Here is a 12,373-nt window from a genome sequence, read left to right on the forward strand (position 1 = left end):
AAATGATCAGAGTTAAGCTTTAAGATTAATGTAGTAGGAGCACTATGTGGGGCTAACTGATAGAATATCAGTAAGAAGGCACAACTTGGTAATACATGTAAGGAGGGTGGTGGAAGAACAGCCTACAAGACAAGGTGACTAATTTTATCTGGAGATACTAGAAACAGGGACATTTATGACTAACCCCAGGTTTGTGGCTATGACCCAATAAGGAAATGCAATGATTTTTTAAATTGGAATAATGAAATTTGTACACTCAATGGCAAAATGAGTTTAGCTTTGGACTTCCTAACTTTGAGGTATCACTGAAAATTCAGATATTTATCCATCAACTAACACATCTGTAAAAAAGAGGATTGGAGAGTGACAATTGCTTAAGGCACGCTTGAATCTACTATAATGGATGAGTAATTCCCCCACAGAAATATGTCTATAAAACCACAGAGAAACTCTTAGATAATGACCAGGTCTACAGGTTGGAAAGAAGCATTTCATACATTCTGGGAGGCTATAATCAGTGTCAGAAGAAAACTAAGAAATTATGATGGACTCAGCCTCTACCACCTGACCCCACCTTCTTCCCCAAAAGAAATGAATAGAACTTTGAGTAAGAATTAAAGGACTTTTTTTAATCACACAAGGAAAATGACTACTGAGAGATATTTTGACATGGTGAGGTTTCAGTCCTCTAATGGAAGGACAGAGTAATGAATTCTGGTTGAATTAAACTTGGGATGGATGAAGGGATTCATTTCTTGAGACTCAAACTTAGAGCTAACACTGGAAATAGCTAATAGGGAATTGACTAAATTTTTTATAAAAAATTTAAAAAGAATTTCAGGCATCACTGAAGACTTATTCTGATGAGAAAATAGGTCTACTTTTGTTGGAATGACACACCCTAGTTTCTCTGAGACAGAGCTGGTTTATACCACTTTTATATTATCCTCTTTCACTTTCAAAAGTGAAAAGTGTTTCTGATTTAGACATCAATTACAGGGGTGCCTGGGTGGCTCAGTCGTTAAGCGTCTGCCTTCTGCTCAGGTCATGATCCCGGGGTCCTGGGATTGAGCCCCACATCAGGCTCCCTGCTCAGCGGGAAGCCTTCTTCTCCCTCTCCAACTCCCCCTGCTTGTGTTCCCTCTCTCGCTGTGTATCTCTCTGTCAAATAAATAAATAAAAAAAAAGACATCAATTACATAGTCACCCATTTGTGGGCTCTAATTAGTATCATTTGGCAACATCATACCTATCTAGGAACAGAAACTGGCAGAATTAACAGGGAGAGACTCAAAACAGGATTTGCTAAGCAGGAATGGCAGAAGGTCGTAAGTATGTGGCATGTCAAAATAGCAAAAAATGATGATCCTCAAATGGCTGACCATCATTTTTCTCATTGGGTAGAGATAAGTAAAGCCAGAACACCAATGTTGGATAGCAAAAATAGCACTGGGTTAGGGAATGGCAACTGATGACCAATTAATGATCGAATTCAGTAGGAGTTAAGAAATATGAGAAATGTTAACACAGGTTTATCATCAGAAAATAGAACTTCAGATTTTGAGGGTTTTTTTTTTTTGCAGATTTTGAGATCTTGAAGGTAAGAAAATTTCCAGACATCATGAAGCCTGAAGAACACCTGAGCAGTGGGCAGAAACAGAGTGGAGACCAAACTCTTTGTAATTCAGAGAGAATGTACAAAGTGACACATGGTTTTAAAATATTATTTTGTCCCTGAGAGATTTTCTTTTTTTTTTTTTTAAGATTTTATTTATTTATTTGAGAGAGAGAATGAGAGAGAGCGAGCACATGAGAGGGGGGAGGGTCAGAGGGAGAAGCAGACTCCCTGCTGAGCAGGGAGCCCGATGAGGGACTCGATCCAGGGACTCCAGGATCATGACCTGAGCCGAAGGCAGTTGCTTAACCAACTGAGCCACCCAGGCACCCCCTGAGAGATTTTCTTGACTAAATTTCACACAGTGACTGTCCATATATATATACTCAAATGCCTGCCGGAAGGAAGTGTTCTGAAATGTTCCCCATTGAAGTTGCTATGGAAACATCTAAGGCAACTATTAGTCTAACTTAGAACAACAGAAATAAATTCTATCATAAACATAATTCCCAGTTCAACATTAATCTTAAAAAAATGTTTTCATAAGATGGTTAGAAATAAAAGAACTGGGCATCCAAAGTTAACTGTGATATTACTTATGCTATATGCATATTTAATTTTGGAAAGTTTTGAATCAAACTCAATGTTTTCCTTTTATAGTTTCTATATAATATATGACTTAGGGCATATAAATCTATTTTATTTAATTAGATGAATAGATTTTACCCTGTATAAATATAGGAATCTTAGGGTAGTATTGTGTTTGGAATCTAACCTCACTCTACTATATCCATTTGTCCCTCCTTTTATTTCTCCTATTTTGAATTAAAAAGTGAATATTTAAGTTCTTACATGTTATCTACATGTAGTTATAAAGTACAGAGAGGTACATAATATATTCAGTAAAGTCAACCTGATCCTCCCATGCATGTACCAAGTCCATTAATAATTTATGAGATGGTGAAATAATCTGGTTTCTCTTCTGCAGGAGCATTAGAAAGTGATTTTATTCTTACTGTCACTATACTTTCTTGATGCACTATATTTTTGGTCCCTTCAACATCTAAAAGGGAGAAAATAACTTCCGGATTTGCTGCTAAGGATGACATTGCCAAAACACCAGAAAATAAAGGATTTAATATACCTATGGTTCAGGCCTCAACCTTGGCTCTGTCATTTTTGTCCTATGTAGGCTTGAACTTAACTAATTTCTTTGTTTTTTAATTTAATTTAAATAATATTATCACCTTAAATTTATCACCAGTAAAAGCAGTAAAAACACAACTTAATGTATTTATTGCAAGGATTGCATGAGGATATAAAGAGCTTACAATAATACCTTACTTATATAGAAGTATTCAATAGCTTTAACCATTTTTAATATTCTACCAAAAATAATTTAAATTTTTGTCTCACATCATTATTATAAAATTCATATTGTTTATTTTCAGAGAGATTATCTTTGAGCTTCAGTAGACTCTACATCAAGCTTTATCATCATTATAGTTATGATGCAGTTATTCATCATCTAGTAATCTCACAAATCACTTACCTACTCTTGACAGACAGTGTAGTGTCATTTTAGAAGGGAATGTGGAGCCAGACAGCTTGAATTTGAAACTTTCTACTCTCTATATCCAAACTGCTATATTTGTATTTTTTGATAAAATGTATCATATTCTGATTATAGTTTTAGTTCACTCTTCTTAAAAAGTAAATGATCTTATTTATGTATGTATTTACTCCTTCTTCCAGCATAGTCTTTCCAACAGTGGTTTTATGTGGTATGTATATACTGAATGCTTGAGTATTTAATTGATCAGTAGAATTTAGATCTTTACATGATAAATAATAAAACAAAAGTCCTTATAAAATCATATTATCACCAAAATCCATAGAATTTATCTATAGAAACTGCAAACAATCTTTACTATAATTTTCATGCACTTGATTTTTTGGGCAAGGTGGAAGATACTTTGTTGAGAAATATTCTTTTTGGAATTTATTATGAGAAATAGACATTAAAATAAATAATAGGTATAGATGTAAAGAAAGAATATTGATAGCCATGTCATTTTAATTTAAAATCCACACTCATAACTTTGCAGTGATCTTACCCTAGTGCACTCTGTCCTCACACAAGATTCTTTATGATGCTTAGCTATCTGGTATTAGGAGAGCTGTTTAGAAGGTGGCTACCCTCAGAATTTGAATTACGCCTTAACAGGCAAATGTAACTTTCCCAAAGTAATGAAGATGTTGACATGGAATTGAGAAAAAATGTAAAAATTGAGGTGATTATTAAACAATATATAAAATCTGGTGCTTCATTAATTTTTTTGAGAGGGCAGAGGGGCAGAGGAAGAGAGAGAATTTTGGGGCGGGGCAGATGGAGAGAGATAGAATCTTAAGCAGGCTCCAGGCCCAGTGCATGAGCCTGACGCAGGGCTTGATCCCACGACCCTGAGATCATGACCTGAGCTGAAATCAAGAGTAGGACGTTCAACCAACTGAGCCACCCAGGCACCCCAAGTACTTGATTAATTATTAAAAAAGGTTTTCAAAGAAAGTTGAATCTAGTAGCCAGAGGATAATTAAATACAGGTTTTAAATATTTTTTCTGGTTAAAACCAAAGATAAATTTCCTCCAAATTACTAGCATTATTTCAAAAGAAACTGATTAGATAGGGAGATAAATATATGTATTTTTATGGCTTTGATTATCTAATGATATTCATTCTATACTTCAATTTGCATGAGGAAATGACCTTTAAAGAGGCTATTTAGAGACAAATTGAAGCCCAGTATGATAAATTATTTGTGAGACCTTGGGATTAAATATTTTTAACAAAATAAAGAACCATACAAGGAGATGTAAGTCTTAGCTTGTTCAAAAACAATTACAAACCACTTTTAAATGTCTTTTATTATTTATTCTCTTCTGTATGCTAAATGAGTTAAAAATTGTTTAATTCCCAACTCCTAATTAAAGAAGAAATTCTCTTTAAAATATCTAAGCATTTTCTCTTTTTTTCTTTTTCGTATCTGTTTTAAGCTGATGTTATTTATAATTTATAATGAGCTGTTTTTCCCCAAGCACAAGAGAAAGAACAAACAAAATGTAAATTGACAGCCTGCTTTATATGTACGTTTTTACTGTGTTGTTCACTATAAGCTTGTATTTTATTTTCATTTTAATTGGCCTGCCTTAGTCCTGTCTATTATTAGAAAATAAACTCTACAGTGATAAGAATTGATAGACCTAGGAATGTGACCTCTAATTCAGCTTGTATAGAAACATCTTTAGAAATTGTTGTTAGTATCTTTTATCATCTGGAGCATTTATTACTTTTGTTTCTAGCCAATAGTTGTTCCAATTTTCATAATTTATATGTCACTGTCAGCATTGTGAAAAGGGTTTAATGTATTCATATTTAAATATAATAAATATTGCACTTTGTATCTCTTATTTGTATTAGTGTTCTTTTAACTATGTGAATTATTTTTAAAAAGTATAATAAAATGAAATTCAATTTGTTTTCCAAATTTTTCTCTATTGATAATAGAATTCTTTGATAAGCATTTCCTTATTTTTCTAACAATCTACATATCAATAACCTCATACAACATATGTAATCGCTTACTAAGAAAATCATCAGAATGAAAATATGCTGAAACAAAATAAAACCAAAACCAAAAATATGTTAATCTGATATGGCAGATATGATCACAATCATCCAGTAAATGGAGAAAAAAAATGGATGAATTCAATAAATCCAATGAGACTATATATAAAAGACCAGCAATATATATATATATATAATGCAATATATATATTTATATATATACATAAAATAATGGGGAATAGATTATAGCTATATTTATATGGAGAACAGATCATACTAGGAACATTTAGAACACATAGGCATTTTATGCCCAATATTCTCAAAAAAAATGTTTTCCTATAGGATATCTCTTGGAATCACTATCAGGAAAAAATTATTGGTGTGGCTCAATCTAATAATGTAATGTTATTGTATAAAACAACTTTAAATGTGCATGGAAGCACCAACATTGTGCCACCTTAACTTGAAATTAAGGTTAAACCCAGAGAATGTGATAAGCAATTGTGGCAGAAGATAGACACTTGCTAATGAAGAGCGCTGTTGGAAAACCCAACCTGCTACTACAAAAAAATCATCTCAGTGCTAAATGGAAACAACTGGAAAGAACCTCAGGCATTTGACTTAAGGAAAATAATAAACAATGAATTAGTAATAATGTTATGTTCCCTAAAGATTGTCATCTGTAAATGGGTGACTGAGGAACACCATATTTTAATCATTGCAACAAGGGTATAAAGCCTACAGTTTCACTGTTAACATGTCTGTCTTCCCCAAAATATAAATAGAATACTAGGATTATAATAAACCCAGTGGAAAAAAAGTTCTGTTTTCAGCTAAATTTAGGAATAGGTGGAATAATGTCCCTTTGAACACATTGTGCAAATACTGGTCTAGTTTTTTATATTTTATAAACTCTGAAGGAAGACCTATTAACAAAGTGGTGCACAGAAGTGATTAACAGAGTTAAAAACTATCATGTCTCCACAAATATTTATTGAGAGCCTATGTATAGCACCACTAAACTCTGTTTATAATTTGGCTTCCCAGCTCTTTTTAAACGCTAGAGAAAATATGCTGAACACTGCTAGGAATCTGGTCTGCTTCACAGATGTAATTTCTTATTGTCTATAAGAAATGTGAAAGGGGGGTAATGCTGAGCACAGGTCTTTTTGCATATATTTGCCAGTTACCATAAGCATAATTTATTTCCTTAAAGAAAGAGCACTTTTTGCCTTGAACAAAATTACATATTTGGACCTATAAATTAAGAATAAGACCTTAGGGTATAGTAACCCTACCTAGGTAGTCCTCATGGTAAGGTTTTGCCTAAGAATTCCTTCCAAACTCCCAAGACAATATATTTAATATCTGCCTTCACTATGGAATTAACTGTAATAGCTTAGGTCATAGAGCACTTTAGCAGACACTGAGTCAATGGCACATCACAACCCTGTTCTCATGTTACTGAAAACACCAATGAGAGAGAAGTTAAGTGGATCTTCTGCAGCTAGTAAGTTAGCCCAAAGTCTAGTTCTCTTACTTACTTACTTTATTTATTTATTTGAGAGAGAGAGAGAGGGAGAAAGAGAGCATGAGTTGGGGGAGGGGCTGAGGAAGAGAATTCCAAGCAGACTCCCTATTGAGCTCAGAGCCCTTGCAGGGCTCAATCTCACCACCCATGAGATCATGACCAGAGCAGAAACCAAGAGTCAGGAGTGTAACTGACTGAGCCACCCACGCACTCTTACTTTTAATCGATCTAGGCAACAATAGAAATAGAAAATATAAGTCAAATTTATTTTACTATGAACTCCAATAAGGATGTCCTAATATTTTTCATTATTATTTGAGTTAATTGATATCTCTTCTTCTTTCTTAAATTGTATACCTTTTCAATTTTTAAAAATTTCCTTCTCTAACTGACTTCATTTACCAGTATATGTTTCTTTTTTGGTTCAGACCTGAATCATGGTATTCTGAAAAAGTTCTGGTAAGACAAAAAACTCTGTTTCCAAATAATTATAAAATTTACCTTGAAAATGAAGTACTAGGAACAAATTATTGATATTTGTTCAAGCATAAAACATTTTAAAGAAATCTCAAAACAGTATTTGTGATAAATAAAACATTCACCACTTCATATTCTTCCTGTGAGTTGTTTTGTGATTACCCTCATCCTATAAAACTAAGTTACGTGTACTTGCATGCAGTAATGCGAGCATGTGTGTGTGTATTTAGAAGAGGTTAGTTCACAGGAGGAGTATGAAAAATTAATTTATTAAACTTAAAATTGTAGCTATCCTACTATCGTGGAACTGAGGAGATATCAGGTGACCCTCATTAGAGACAGCAAAGAAATCCCATGAAAACACATATGAGCAAGCTGATGCTCTCGGTGGGACCAGAAAGTGGGACCACTGGTAAGAGCTGTCTGACTTTGGATTGCTTAGCAATAACCCATAGCAGTTGGCAAACACAACATTGAATTTTTAGAGCTATAACATTTGGCCTCTTAAACTAAAGATGTCACTTAGGTTTTTATATCTGAAGATTCTTCTCACCATCAATGAGAAATGCATTTCTCACCCACACAGAAATGCAATGGGTCATCTTTCAGCCAAATCTTAAAAGATCCTATAAGCTTCCTTGAAGGATACTACAGGTTTCCACCTATTTCACTCTCAAGTTTTGAGGATGGACTTTTTTTTTTTAAGATTTTATTTATTTATTTGACAGAGAGAGACACAGCGAGAGAGGGAACACAAGCAAGGGTAGCCGGAGAGGGAGAAGCAGGCTTCCTGCCAAGCAGGGAGCCCGATGCAGGGCTCGAACCCAAGACTCTGGGATCATGACCTGAGCCGAAGGCAGACACTTAATGACTGAGCCACCCAGGCACCCCTTGGATGGATTGTTTTTGTTTACAACATGTAGTCTAGCATCATATCTTTTATGTATGTTCCATTATGAATACTATTAACTACCCACTTGGAAAATATTTACTAAGATTTTATTCTTCTACATTGTATCTATTATACTTTATCATAGTTCCAAATGGCATCCTTTCCAGTTTTGTTTACTATTTGTTATATCACAGACAGACATCAGCCTGTAATGGAAGCCTTCCTGTGTGAACTGCCTCCTTTCCCCTTTGCCAACTCTACCTGGTTCTGATGTGCTTGCTGAAGATAATTCAAGCAAGAGTCAATAACTAAACCCAAACTAGGCCAATCTGATACTTCTGACTAGCATATTTTGAACTCAAAATTAATAACAACCACCAATTAAACAAAATCTATTTGAATGTAAAAGTGGGAATTTACTGTGACCATACTTTCAGTTACACAGAGAAAGGCAGAATATCCCTAGGTTAAGAAAGGCCAAGAGAGAATAGAAGCTAATTCTACTTGGCAAACATATTTGTTTCTTGTTGTTCCTGAGGCCCTCATACATATATAACTATCCTTCTCAGATTGTGTTTCTTTCCAATACTTCCTTAAGTATCATGACCTCACAAATTCTTTCTCCCTCTTTCTCTCCTTCCTTCTCTATCCCTCTCTTACTCTCTTTCTTCCAGCTCCCTAAACTACATACTAGTTTACTAAGAGAACAATTAAATCCATTCCAATAGATTCTCTGCTCTATATGTTCATACTTATTATTGGTGACCACATCCATTTCCATGACTAAAATTCTTTTACTTAAGTCAAGCTTCTGTCACTGGAACTTTGTATATTCTCTTCCTTCTCTCCATCCCTCTTCCCTCTTCATTTGGTTATCTCTGTCTAATCCTTTGTACAGCAGTTCAAACATAACTTACAGAAGGCATCTTTCCTGTAGGGCATCTTCCCATACAAGCTTGGAACTTTTACCTTTGTGAATCACAGCACCAGACACAGTTCCTTCAAGAGCCTTATCAGAGTTTGCATCAGTTCACATTGTTTTTGTGTTAATATTTAATTACACCTGTGATCAAATTGTAAGCTTATTATAGGCAGGTACCACATCTTTTTGCTCACCAATGATTCCATGATTTATTTTTACAGACGGATATTTACAACTCAAATTTGTCTTTTGAATTCTAGACAGAGGTATTCGTCCACTTACTGCCTACTATTTCCTGGAATATCACAAGCATCTCAAACCAAGCCTATCCCAAACAAAAGTGATAATCTCCCAACATGAACTGCTTCTTATGATGTGTTTCTTATCTCTAAGAATTATTATCATCCCTATATAATAGAAATCTGTATGGATCAGTTACCAAGCCCTACCCACTTGCCTTCATTTGGGCATTGCTCTGGCACATGTGCTATACAGACAGTCCTTACAGGAAAATCTTATTGCCCCAATTGCTAGAAGCGAGGAGAGTAGGTAATCTGTGTTTATCTGAAACATAAATCAGATGGTATAAAAGGCGGGGGGTAGTGATAAAGAGAAAGAGGCTATATTTCAAAGCAGTAGCAAGATCCAGCCAGCCAGCATGTGTCAGCAAGGGGAAGGCAATTAGTTTCTGAGGATGTTTTATCATGTGGTTAGAGCAGAGTTCAATTTGGGATACAGAATATTACATCTGGAAAGTCTCCTCAAAGATCATGCAAACTTATTACTAGGATGGCTCCTAGAAGCATGGAAAATGCAATGACCCATGTCAAGTAACCTGCAAACTGGGATTTTCATGGCAGGTGGTGAAAGCAGGGACTAAACATCTCAGGGAAGTGAATCTTCTGGACTGCATAAAGCATGTAAGTTCAGAAGACCTGTCAAGCCATTACCATCTATGGGAAAGACACAGGATACACCATTTACCAAGGTATAGGAAATCACTGGTGAAAAGGATACAAGATTCACTAAGTTCAGGGCTAGCTCTTCTCTGTAGGTCAAGGCTGATGACAGAAAATACTATTATAAAATCAGATTCACTGACATCAATGGAGGTGGCAGGGCCCTGAGATAATAAAGGCCAAATGGTAGCCTGAAGCCAGGTTAACATAGTTTTGGTAATGAGGGGCTAGGTTGGAGGAGCAACCAGAATGTCATGGACATGGCCAATAAATCTGGTGGCCAAAGAAGCAAAAATGATGTTTAAGCAGCAAGGGCGCTATTCAGTGTGGAGTATCAATGCAAATCAAGGATGAATGAATAGCAGGCTGAAGGCAGTTGTCCCAATAAACAGGTCATGATTCCTTGCCCAATTTGGTCATGAGCCAGTTTTTTGACCCAGAATCCACTGACCTCCCTTGTCAGATTTTGATAAATGAACAAGTGCAATCACCCTAGTGTGAGACCCCTGAGAAATGAAGATTTTAGTCAGTCTACCAGGTAAGCCACCAAGTCGAGCAAAAGTCAGGTCCTACTTCAGTGAAGGGCTTGCCCCACCTGCCATGACCATCAATGGCAGAAAATCTTTAGCTGTCAGTCCTGTCAAGAAATGCCTCAACTGCAAGGAGTCATCATGTCCATGATCAACTGATTGATGTGAAGATCTAAGGGCCCAGCTATCATATCCCCACTCTAGACAAGTCTCAGGATTATTCTAGCTTCAGAGCTCCCTGTGGGGTCAGTCAAGGCTGCCATTCGTCTCCATTCCTCTACACACCTTGACTTCTTTCCTCTCTCTGCTCAATCTTGCTCCCTTGATGTAATGTTATCATCTGATTATTGAGAAATCATTTTATCAAAATGCAATAAGTCCATGATACTTTTTAAATTAAAATTAAATTAAAAATTAAATTAAGTCCTAAGGCAAGGGTAAGACTGATGCTAAAAATGAAAATGAACTTTAATCTATATTGCAGAAATCAGAACATTAATATTGCTGCCTGGTGGAAAGACAGTAGGATAAGATGATATTCATACTGACAACTCAAACATATGATAATTTTTTTCCTCTAAAGAGTGCTTAATTAATGTACCATCATCACCAGAAAAGTTTTTTTCATCTTTAATGCTTGCACTTCAAGCTTTTCTCTATGGTAATTCAATTATCACAGACTTTGTTAAAATATTTGATTACAAACAATGGAATTTTTGTGTAATTACACAGGTCCAGACAAATAATGTAAATCTAAGTTAGCTCCTATGTACCTGGAAGCCAGAGAAGGAACATCTCTTCTCTACATGCACATTAATCAAAATTCAGAACTTGTTTTCCAAATTTATACATTTATAAAACTCTTAAGAGAAAAAATATGATGTTGGGTGGAATATTAGTTAAAAAGTTATGGTAGATAGTGATTCTACTATCCATCTTCTTTCTAGGTTTTAGTACAAAATTCAGAGTTATGGTAATGTTTTTTGTTTTTCCACACAATGAATCAGTTCCCATATCCTATGAATATGTTGGAGGACAGACTTATGTAGAATCTTTGTGTATAAGTATGGTCTTTTTTGGGAGGGGGATGGTACTTGGATAAAATCTAAGCATCCATCCCTGGAATAGTGGATGAGTAAAATACAGTGCAGGTACACCATGGAGTATCATGCAATGTGCAGCAAATGACTAGATGTACACTTAGCAACAGTAGTTAAAAAATTAAAAAGTAAGAAATAGAATAATATTTATATTAATTAAACACGTATGTATAACACAGATGAAATCCATTTGTCAGAACACATAGGAATAAAATGGTCACTGTAAAGAACAGAATGATTGACTACAAAGAGAGGGCAAGTGTTGATAATGGAAATGGAAATGGAGATATAAATTTAAAAAATGAGAGAATAAATAAATAAATAAATAAATAATAAATGGTAAACAGTTAGTGAGAGAATTTGCAGGGACCAATGATGATAATGTTCCATAAACTGATGGGCATGACTATCTCAATCTTCTGCCTGAATATAAAAACAAAGTAAAACCTGCTACAGAATGGTCAGTTCTACCTATCCCATTTGTTTATCCTTACTGCTATTGTTTTGATTCAGTTTTCTTTTTTCACTTTCAGCCTATACTATGATATCAGTTTCCTAAATGTGTCCATTATCATTAATGTAGCCAACTAAAATCCTCTTTCAAATTGTTGATGCTCTTATCCTCTTATAAAGTGAAGCTTGTTTTATCAGTGTCCAAGGATAAACTCAACCTGAAAATGCCTTTCATATTCTGAACTATATTCTGGTAAGTTATGATCCA

General features: G+C 34.9%; 1 protein-coding gene across 2 annotated transcripts in view; it reads right to left on the reverse strand.

Moving 5' to 3' along the window:
- SGCZ (sarcoglycan zeta) overlaps positions 1–12,373 on the reverse strand; it is a 1,078,188-nt gene that overhangs the window by 205,127 nt on the left and 860,688 nt on the right. The gene's annotated exons all lie outside the window — the stretch shown is intronic.

Source organism: Halichoerus grypus, chromosome 3 (assembly GCF_964656455.1).
Source record: "Halichoerus grypus chromosome 3, mHalGry1.hap1.1, whole genome shotgun sequence".
Classification (NCBI taxonomy): domain Eukaryota; kingdom Metazoa; phylum Chordata; class Mammalia; order Carnivora; family Phocidae; genus Halichoerus; species Halichoerus grypus.